The following is an 11695-nucleotide window of genomic DNA, read 5'->3' as shown; positions in this document are numbered from 1 at the left end:
GTTCATGGGGCTAACATATCTTTTAACATATCTTTACTTCAACGGTCTTGTAATGCGAACTATTCGTGAAAGCGCTCGATATCGGCTAAAACAGCCGATTCAGGCATAACGCACAGTTAAAGTCATGCCTTACCAAGAATAGATTTACTAAATAACGATCCCCACTCCATAGTGCTAACAGTGGGGTGTGAGGTAGAATCACACAGGCCGTGATAACGGGCCGTGGAACAGTTCTCGCTAGCCAATAGATCTACTCAAGACGCAACATGCCTTAACCGCACGTTATGCACGATTAAGATTGATGTAAAATAGGCAATAAAATATAACTCATCGTTTAAGGTGTAGATTAGATCAGTTTTAGGTTGGCAAACGATGGGTCAAATAAGATATAAGGCCGATCTAAATCAATCTCAATCGGGCAAAGTGATATTGCTGAAATTAGATAACAATGAAAGCAATAAGCAATATCGGTAACTTAATGAATCTACCAAAGACTGTCATTCTAAGGTAGAGCCGATAACTTGACCTCGATCTAATTTAAGTAGTGGGGTATGAGGCAGAATCACACATGCCATACTCGAATTAAACAAGAGTCGATAACTAACTTATACCAGAGCCGCAGTGGGGGTCGACCGGATCGATGCAGTCATACGAACAGAGGTATAAACCATAACGATACTTACAGACAAGCAGTGGAGGTCGACCGGATCGATGCAGCCGTACTCGCTGAAGAACTCGCCGAGATCTACTCTACTCCTACTCCTAAGGGGTGACCGGAGCCGAAAAAGCAATTGACTTGTATTTGGATTGATTGATTCCCTTTACAATAGCCGGGGTCTGATATTTATACCCGGAGTCTAAACCTGAATCATACTCGAGCACGATTCGTTACAATCCTTGGCATAAACGAAAATATTCCTAATTTAAGATAACTTGAACTCTAATCTTTCCCTTTTTGTAGAGTCCGATATGTAGTTTCCTGCCACCAACCGTAGTTCATCATCGCTATCCGCCGACGTTATCCCAAGAAACCCGATTATAGAATCGTGGCTGACATCGATCTTCTTTGATTGGCACAATCTTGAAAGCCTGCGAGTTCCCGCGTTCTTTCCCCTAAATTTTAGTGTAAACAAAATGATAAATGAACTGAGATCGGAGATATATAATGCAATGCACCAGTCCAGCCTTCAGTGTAGTGTGATTTGCGTCGCCAATTCGTTCCTAGACTACAGCTTTGAGCCTAAAGGTCGGATGACCTTTAAAATTTAGAATTAGGTTTTATGTTTGTTTTGTCAAAAATTATGACTGTTTAGATAGTAATAAATTGATCTGATTCCTCTTTGACGAAGATATAAACCTGATACTTTCTTTCCATTGTCAAAAAGAAAAGTTCGCAGTAATTTCCTCACCTGGCAGGGGCTGCGCGGAAGAGTGAAAAGAAAATCTACAATTTCACGTCCCTTTGTTCTGCCGGCGCAGCCTCGCAGCGGCAGCCAGCTGGGGCGCAGGGCCGCGCGGCGCAAGCGCGATCTGACGAGAAGAACGCTGTCTCTTTATTCTGATAAGTATAATGCCCGTGCTAACGCAACGACAGTATTTCAATGATGCACACGATAATAACCAAACAACTATATTTTTTTTTCAAGAAACAACCAAAGTGGTAGGAAGCTGAGTAAAGCACCAATTTTTTTCATGTAAAAGAAAAATTACAAGGTTGCAATTGAACAATTAGGACAGCTTTCCCAACACCACGAACCATTAGTTCTTGTGGCATGATGGATGACTTCAGAGTAGAATAACAGGGAATCACATCACAGACATACAAATGCACATGTCTCAAGAACACGTCAAAACTACACTAAACATTTGACGATTTTTTTGATAATTCCTAGCAACTATTTCAGCCTTCAACATTATCTCCCTGGTAGCTCAGATGTCTTCCGTCGATTCCATCGATGGAGACAACGACCAAGCTTATTTGTTGTCACCTGTCTACTGTATGGTTCTTGGAGCTGCAAGCAAATGGACATAGTTCAGAACCATACAAGAAGTATTATAGCTAAATGAAACAATTCACTAAATTACAGATTCCAAACTGAAGTTTCAGATCCAGGCACGAAAACAGGAACTGTTAGCTGCAATATATAATCATCTGATTATTCCGTTATTTTTGTGCTCTGTTATCAGCCAAGAGAAATGATCTATGCATACAAGCTACAATCCGTTTGCGGCCAGGATACAGTTGCACCTAATAGTGAATACTTTGCCTAACTTCATGTCTCATTTCTGCAATATAAATATAGGATAGATCCGAAAGGAAACAAATCATACCCCTAAATTAATGAGCCTACAGTATCATAACAACTGGCTTACTAAATTAGAGTATCACAACAATTTCATTTAATACAGTATAGTTTTATTTCTACCAAAAAAGTGCTTTTGTCTATAGCACAAAAATTGCATTTACTGTGATCTCATAGAAAAGCAAGGTATGACCATACCTATGGTTTTATCAGTAATCCCAACTTTGCTTCAAACCTCCAAGGAAGAAAAATAATAAATGTGTATGCTCTACCTAGCAAGTCGAAAGTGGAACAATTGCTACCTCCACAATGTATGCCTAGGCTCACATGTCACGAGCAGCTAACAGAGGGATAATCTTTACACTTCGATTTTTGAAAAATACAAGGTGGCATATAACAGAGGGGCATTTAAAAAAGCACACCAGCCCCAAAAGATCATCCAGAACGATATACATGTATCCAAAGCGACTTAGACCAAAAGATAGCCGCAAGTGAAAAAGTATAGTCGGCCGTGTGGATTTATTTCTAGAATCTTTGCTCCTCTCATAAGATTTGCAATATTTCTAGATCCTTCATTCTTCTGTATCCGACAAAAGATCAGTTTGTTAATCAGATAGCAATGGGCATTTTGGAGCTTCATCTCACCTCTGATGAAGTAGGCTGGTGTCATTGGTAGCATCATGGCCTGTTGTCCATCGGTAATCAGCACAACCTGCATCATTTCCAAACTAAATTAAAGCTCCGCCATTTTGCAAGTTTCAAAGTTATAAAATTGTTTGCACTGACATTTATGCAGATATTCAAAAGGTTGCAATACCAAAGAGCTTGTAAAAAGTAGTCACCCTCTTACATTATTTGGGTTGCTGACAGAATTTTCATGCATCATATTATTGGCCGTCAGAATAGTGACTCTTGATCCCTTTGCATTGACACGAACTTCAAGTAAAGTCACATGTACTATGAGCTTCACAGCATGAGATCCGAAGTTACTATCTGCAAAGGTTTTTGTGGTCATTTGAAATATTCCAGCACAGCACAGCAAGGAGTTCAATACTGTTGCCAAGAGTTGATGACTTCACATCCAGGAGCCACCTGATTATCATGTTTTCAGATTTCACTACAAGTCTACAAGTGTTAACCAATAAAAAAGGTAGGTTAAATAGAGCAATAATATCCTGTGACCATGGCATGTAACTGGCCATCTTGATAGCATCATTGCAAAAAAGCAAGTTCCATAGAATTTTGGGAGAGAGCAAGGAAGCCAATTAGACACGCCTAAACATCCATACAAAATGGAAACCGATCCAAGCAGGTTGAAACTTGATATCACAATGCATTGAACAACACCAGCAGTGCATTACCCCCACCAGCAGCAGTTGCCTTTGCTGGAGCAACAATAACTTTTGCCTTTCTTAGGATATCAACAGGCTGAACAGCGTACAACATATCTGAACCTGCAGTTGGCAACATATTTTAATCAGCATACGATAAATATAAAAATTTAAAACAGAAACAGAGGAGGCTCAGCGCAAATGCCAAATTGAGAACTGCAACAAAGACCAACGGTCAAATAACTTGCACAACTTTGAGGTAAGTAAGTTTGATGCTTCCAAGGAAAGGAAAACGTTTACCAAAAGCAAGAAATAGAATAGCAATATCCCCAGGAGAGCTGGATCGCCTACTTTCATCTTGAAAAAACCTCAAGAAAGTATGGAAGTAGTACCAAGGTATCCAACACAGTCTCAACAAATGTATACACCAACATAACAAAGGGAACTCAAATTTAAGAGGAATAAATAACAAGGTATTTAAACACGCAAACAGAGAACATCACATAGGAGAGGTAAAAGGTAAATTAAAATACAATCATGTCTCTTTTTTTGTTCTATAATAAGTAGATGCCTGGACTCAACTTTTAGGGCTGTTTGTTACTGGTTAGCATTTGCAGGCTCCGTATTGCAGGAACCAAAAAAACTGAACAATTGGTGGCCCCAATATCAGGAAAATGGAGATAAGAAATTCATAACCCCTGTTACTTCAGTACTTATCAAACACTGCAAGTTGACAATTTTTTCAAAGATATATATTCCTACCTAGCGAGTAACAAATAAAAGGAAAAATAGAAAATGTGAGCGCACCTTGTTAAAACCATGTTGAGCCTCTATAACAAAAGTTGAATAAAGAGAGAACGACAAGTCCATAATCTGCATTTCATGAAGTATGCATTACCGTTTCACATCAATAGTGCATTCATGCTCTAAATGAGAAGCTGTTTCTCCTCTCCATAAAAGAACAATTGGAGATATGCAACCCTGCAAGGACACTTACAATTTCAAAGGCCAGCAATTTGTTCTCATCTTCCATCATCTTATTCTACAATCAACCAATAAAATAGTGGATGAGGGAAAGAATTAAAAAGAACCACATGCTCACAGTTTGCTTTTTCAGTAGAAATAAATTGACCAATATAAAAAACCTTGCAATGATGAGGGTGCAGATTTATTACCAGACAAGCACCAAAGTAACTTAAGTTCTCAAATTCAGGATACACCTTTTATTTTGCACAACCTGTATGAGTTTGGTGCCTAATGTTCAAAGGACCTGCAAATGGCATTTTGTTAAATAAAAAAATTAACCTTCCAAACTAACAAATACGCATTAAGAGAGGAAACTCAAAATTTCTCTATTAAGACTGGAAAAAATGGTTTTGGAACATGTTTTAGAAACAGATTTGCTATCAATCTGCTGGTGTTCAGCTAATGAAGAAAAAAAAAGGTCCGCAAGGTACCATATATGTTGATGTGAAAAGTGATGGTGAAGGCATACCAGCATGTTAAAACTACCATTGCAGTTTTTTATGGACACCTACCTTGTTGAGCAGCAAAATATGGGGTAAAATACATCTTCACATAAGAGATAAAAATACTCCTACTTCCTTAGTAGACTACAGTATTATGTAAAAAGAAAACAAACGTTTCAGATTTACAGAGCAGTGAAACAATGAATACATGAGAGCAAATTTTTAAATTGCCAGAAAACGCTATGCATACAAACAATGCTCCCTTTTTAATAGGAAAATAAATGTAGATCAAGTAAACATTCTATACTCTGGAGATGCATCATATGTATACTTACACTCTCAAATTTGCAAGATTTCCTGAAAGAAAAAACCCAAGAAAATTAAGAGAGAAGGGGGAAGAATACCAGACAGAGAGAGATATCGAGGGCGCCACCGCCGGGAGGGCCGGAGAGGTCGCCACGCTGGAATCAGGCGTGGCCGGACAGGGAGCCCGCGCCTGATGGCGCCGCCGCCGGGCGGACCGGGAGCAGGAGAGGGAGGCGTTGTTCGGGGAGGTAGAGAGGTGCCGGACGATGTTGGCGAGGGAGAGGGAGACGCGGCCGGCAGGGGAGCGGCGCCGGGCGCGGCGGCCGCCGGCCAAAACCCTAGACGTCCGCCGAACTGGGAGAAGGAGACGGAGGCGCTTGCCGAGGACGGAGAGAGGGGTGCGCGGTGCTGGCCGGAGTCGAGAGGGAGGTGCCGGCCGGAGAGGGATGCTGTGGGTGGAGAGGGAGGTGCCGCCGCCGGGAATGGAGAGAGGGGCGCGAGCGAAGGGGAAGGTAGCGTTGATTTTTTTTCCGGGAAAAAAAGAGTCGCCCCCAGGAATCGAACCGTGGCCGTTGGGGGAGAGGGGAGTCACGTGTGGGGGGAGGTCCGCGGGAGGGCGATGGAGGGCAGACACATTAAACATGAGCCGTCGGATTTGGATGAGTAATGAGAGAGAATGGCCAAGAGATAATCTGGTGTATCTGTTTTGATGGTGATATATTTTCTAGGTGCATTCATGGGTGTGAATGTAGCATAGATCATGACTGTAAAGCAGACATTTGTTGTATGACTATAGATTTATTCTAACTGGTGTATTATAGGATAGGGTAGATTCGACGTCTCTGGTTTGGTGGAGGTCGCTCGCTTTGATTGTCCGCGGGTTTCGGCTTCCGCCGCGTCACCGGAGCGGGGCCGGGGATAACGGTAAATTCCACGGAATCTCGGGGACGGGAAGTACTAGGAGAAGCAGTGATTCAGGGACAAGAAAAGTCCATGCCAGACACGCCTTGTTCACACCCCGCACCGGCATGGACACGCGCTAGTACTGACCTACCCTGCTCCCTACGAGTACTATGCTGTCAGTAGTTTTCTGTGACGGAGTCGGGCTCTGTTTGTTGGGCTTTTGGTTTTGGCTTTTGGTCTCAAAAGCCAAAAACCCAACCAAAGGGGTTGCTTTTGGTGGGTGATTTTTCAGAAGCAGCTGCTTTTTCGTAGTTTATTTTTGAAAGCTGGTTTAACCCTGCTTTTGACTTTTGGCTTTCTGCTTTTCGAAATTGGTGGAATAAAAAGCTCTTCCATAGTTGTTTCAAGAGAGATAAAGATAAAAGGTATATTTTATACTTGTTTAACTAAACAACTTTCAGCTTTTCTACAACTCACAGCCCACAGCAGCTTTTCTACAACTCACAGCCCACAGCAGCTTTTTCCCACAGCCACAGCTCAACCAAACTGGACCTCAGTCGCATCACAGAGTGAACACACAGCATAAAGGTCAAAGAAACAGCGCGTTCCGTCAGGCATCGGAGTACGATCCGGCTCCATCCTCGCTACAAACTGGGCGTGATGCCGACAAATTCCAGGCATCTAGTACGCTGGATAATTGCGCAAGGAAAAGAAACGAAGGGAAAATACCTCGCGCTTGCTGTTGTCTTTTCAGTTACCCCGTTCCTCTTTCTTCGAAACTTGAAGGCTCGCGCCGCTTGATTTTGCGTCGGTGCATCGCAGAGCAGATCCCTTCCTGGGCCTGGTTTAGATTGAAAAAAATTTCAACCTAATGAATAGTAACACTTTCGTCTTATTTGGTAAATATTGTTCAATCGTGGACCAACTAAGCTCAAAAGATTCATCTCGTGATTTCCAACTAAACTGTGCAATTAGTTATTTTTTTTACCTACATTTAATGCTCCATGCATGCGTCCAAAAATTGATGTGATGGAGAGAAAGTGAAAAAACTTGGAATTTTGGAGTGATCTAAACAAGGCCCTGCATGAGATTTTTTTCCGCTGACCTGACCTCTGCAAAACCTTTCCCCTCGGGTAAGGGGACGAGCCCATTGTGAATTCCGATAAGAATATACTACTACTTCTTCCAGAGGCCACTACAATAGTGTAGTAGTAGAGCGCTGAGTCGTCACACAAGTTCCCTATGGGTTCGAGGGAGACGTTTATGCTATGCCGGCGAGAGCCGCAAGACGTAAGCCAATAGTCGCTAGTCGCGTCAACGCAAAGCCGGCATCCTCACTCTCTCGAAGGAAAAAGGTAAAAGGGATAAAAAAAAAGGCCTGCACGATACGATTGCACCGACAAATTACACATGCACTCCCACAATAGGTATCTAGAAAGACTCAGGTCAAGTCAAGCTAAGCGTCTCCCCGCGTGATCGGCGTGGAGTCTTCCTTCCAATTCTTTACGGTTGTCTGCGAGGGGTGAGGACCAGTTGAGAAACAAATACGAGGAACGGGAAGCACCACACGCGTTTCACGAAATACTGCCGTGCTGGTACGTTTTTTGCAGGTAAAATTCTTGTTTAGCTCAGTGAAGTTTCCGGCCAATTCGTACTTCCCTGTTCTTGTAAACCTCCGATTATTGGGTTGGACGTACACTGCGGCCGATCTTGTTGGGCCATGATCCAACTCCACAAGATTCGTGGGCTACCAAGTCTCTGCATCAACAAAAGAGGATCAAATGGAGCCCAACAAAGCCCACCACGCCTTGCCGATTCTAAGGGGCGAAAGGACAACGGAGAAGTCTCTCGCTTGTCTTGGGCTGGGGACGTTGGACCAAATTCTTGTTCACGGACTTTGGATCGCCCTATGCGTGGATTTCACCGTATTTTATCGCACCCGACGGCCGAGGAAGCAGCAGCCGCACTTCTTTTGAGGGAAAAATTGGGACGAGAGGTGCACAATTTCTCGATCTCCCAGGGCCGCAAAATCAGGGGACGGAGACGCTGATTTGTACTCTACTACCTACGCTCGGGCGCTCAGCTAGGACGGCCCTTTTGTCTTTTGCTAGCTGGGAGCTTTGCGACCACTTAACATTACAGCGAGGCAAAGCCGAGAGGATGACGATGATGACATGGCACCGGGGCAGTCGTCACCAATCATCACGATCCAACGACCTGGTTGGTGCGATCACGCGCCCATCTCGTCCGGTCTCATGGTAGGAGCAAACGAACCAAAATCCACCCACAGACAAACAACATGCCACTAGGCCAGGCAGGAGACTGGATGGAGTTTGCGCAGGGATCCTGCCCTCCCGGTGGGCTACCGCCATGTGCCATCAGGTCTCGTATTAGCAAGGCTGCAAAGCAGCAACTGCAGCTGATGTTGAGATGTGAACCGATCCTTGCGCCTGTGCACTCGAGTACGTGTGTACATACGAGAGCAGCGCGAGCGCAAGCATGCCAAGAGACAACGGAAAGACGTCGTCGCGGCCTTCACTCCCAAGCGAATGCGAATCAGCAAACAACAATGTGGGCGGTCTCGTGATCCGAGCCAGCTCGTGCAGTGCCAATTGTTACTTGGGTAACAGGATCTCTGGCAATAGATCTAGCATATATACTAACATCTTATTAAATAGCAAACCCTAAAATATGCTTGTGCGAGAAAAAGAGAAAGAGAGAGAGGGGGATTGTGGAGGTGCAAACCATCGACCGTCTTTGTGAAAGACAAGCTTGCCATGAGGTGCTTGTCGGTGGCGCAGTGAGGTCCGACGGTGAAGTCGCGGACGCAGTGGCGATGGTGCAGAGGCGGCGGTGGGCGGTGGGCGGTGACGGTCTTCCCGTCGCTGGCCACGCCCCCTCACTAGATCGGCTTAGGTTTAGGGACTATAAGTGGGGGCGTCTGGCGGCTCAGGTGATTCTCATGTCTGATGCTCCGGCTCCCACCTCTCTTTTTATGACGCTGTGCGACGGGGTTTCATCAACCATGGAGCGGTTGGGCGCCCCCCGATCAGGACGCGGATCCAAGGGCCTAGTGAAGGGTCGAGATGACGGACTAGAGGGGATGTGAATAGTCTTTTCTAAAATTAATCACGTCGGCTAACCGAAACAAGTGCGGAATTAAGACGGTCGGTCCAGCCAAGACTACACCCCTCTATCTATGTTCTCTAGCACCTTCCAAAGATACTAATCAAGTAACAAAGGTACCGGGCTAGCTAGAGCACACCTAACCAATTCTAGGAGCAAGGTCACACAAACTTATGTCACTAGTATTTCAAGCAATAAGGAAGCTCCTACACATGCTAGTAAGCAAAAGCATAAAGACAACTAAGCTCACTAATAATGCTCAATAACAAGGACAATCCAATGCCAAATTAGAGAGCACAAATACTTAGCTACACAAACTAAGTAATGTGACTAACAAGATTACACAAACCAAATTAGCCACGCAAGGGAGCTACTTCTATGCTACACAAGCAAGAAGGTAATTAGCAAGCTACACAAGCTATCTAATTACAAGAGCAACTACACAAGCTTAATATGTATAAAAGTAATTGCAAGCTTGTGTAATAGGGATGCAAACCAACGGAGAGAACAAGGTCGACACGATGATTTTTCTCCCGAGGTTCACGTGTTTGCCAACATGCTAGTCCCCGTTGTGTCGACCGCTCACTTGGTGGTTCGGCGGCTAATTAGCATCACCAGCTAAGCCCGCACGTCGGGCGCCGCAAGAACCTATCCCTTGAGTGAGGGTAGCTCAATGACACGCTTTACTAAAATTGCTCTTCGCGACTCCCGCGGGGCGATCACAATGCCCCTCACAAGTTCTTCTCCGGAGCACCGCACAAGCTTCTTGCGGGCTTCAACAGAGACCACCACCAAGCCGTCTAGGAGGTGGCAACCTCCAAGAGTAACAAGCACCACCGGCTTGCAACTCGATCACCTAGTGCCACTCGATGCAACCTCACGATGCAATCACACTAGAATCGCTTACTCACACAATCGGATGATCACTATCAAGTATGTGTGAGATGGAGGGCTCCTAAGCACTCTCAAGCATAGACACAAAGTCCCCCAAGGTGCTCAGCTCCCGCCATGGCCGAAGGCCACTTCTATTTATAGCCCCAAGGGCTAAACTAGCCGTTACCCTTTTTACTGGGCAACTGTCGGGTCGACCGGACGCTCCGGTCGTTTTGACCGGACGCTGGTCCTCAGTGTCCGGTCGCCCGATGACAGCCACGTGTCACCTGCGTTCAACGGCATTCTTCCGATCTCAATGGTCATCTTCTGACCGGACACAGCAGCTTCAACTGACCGGACGCTGGACCTCAGCGTCCGATCGTTTACAGTAAGGTACCGACCTTGACTGGATGCGTCCGGTCGCACGTGATCGGACACAGCCCAGCATTCGGTCATACTCCAGCTCCTGCATCACCATGCGTCAACCTGACCAGACGTGCCCTGCCAGCGTCCGGTCACTTCTAGTGCTAGCGTCCGATGCACTCAGTGAGACTCTGTCTTTCCTGTGTAGGGCGTCCGGTGGCACCGTCGGACTGTCCGTACTCTATGGGTGGACACTCCACCGATGGAGTTTCTTCACCAAGTTGATCCACATCAACTCCAACTCCATCTCCTTTGTAAATGTGCCAACACCACTAAGTGTACACCACCATGTGTATATGTGTTAGCTTTTCATAATCATTTCCTAAAGGATGTTAGCCACTCAACTTGCCGCGCCACTCGATCCTAGCGACGATGCAAAGTTAGATCACTCGAGTGGCACTAGATGATCGATATGCAAACAAGTTTGCTCCTCTTGATAGTATGGCCATCTATCCTAAACCCGATCATAAACTTCTCTATACACCTATGACCGGTAAAATGAAATGCCCTAGGTTATACCTTTGCCTTGCGCATTCCATTCCATCTCCTCCAACGTCGATGCAACACAGGCACCAACACGATCAACAATGATATGACTCACTTCATATCATCACGTGATCATATTGGTTCATCGATCTTGACTTTACTTGCTCTTTACCATTGTCATCGTCCATCGGCACCAAGTCTTGCTTAAGCTTCACCGTCACGTGGTCCATTACTCCAAAGCCTTCGACTTGCCCTTCACGCTTGCAACTGGTCCATCAAGCCAAGTCTTGTCTTGATCTTCTCCACCTTGATCACATGACTCAATGTCATGTCTCATGTGCATTTAAGCTCCTTCATCATCACATGTGTGAGCTTTGCAACATCTCCAAGCCATTTTCACCATCATGGCATATGTTGCTCACACACATGTATCTATGGACTAATCACCTGTGTATCTCACATAAACACAATTAGT

At 45.0% G+C, this 11695-nt stretch overlaps 1 long non-coding RNA gene across 1 annotated transcript; it reads right to left on the bottom strand.

The window, feature by feature from the left end:
* Positions 1-1889: 1889 nt before the first annotated feature.
* Positions 1890-3238, bottom strand: LOC136533385 (uncharacterized). The gene is made up of 3 exons (XR_010778472.1): positions 3154-3238; positions 2949-3015; positions 1890-2012 (listed from the first exon to the last, which is right to left on the bottom strand). It is a non-coding gene; the product is annotated as an uncharacterized lncRNA (long non-coding RNA).
* Between the last annotated feature and the right edge of the window lie 8457 nt (positions 3239-11695).

Source organism: Miscanthus floridulus, unplaced genomic scaffold (genome assembly GCF_019320115.1).
Source record: "Miscanthus floridulus cultivar M001 unplaced genomic scaffold, ASM1932011v1 fs_875_4, whole genome shotgun sequence".
In the NCBI taxonomy this organism is placed as follows: Eukaryota; Viridiplantae; Streptophyta; class Magnoliopsida; order Poales; family Poaceae; genus Miscanthus; species Miscanthus floridulus.
Note: the sequence above shows the minus strand (reverse complement) of the source record. Positions and strands in the feature narration are given on the sequence as shown.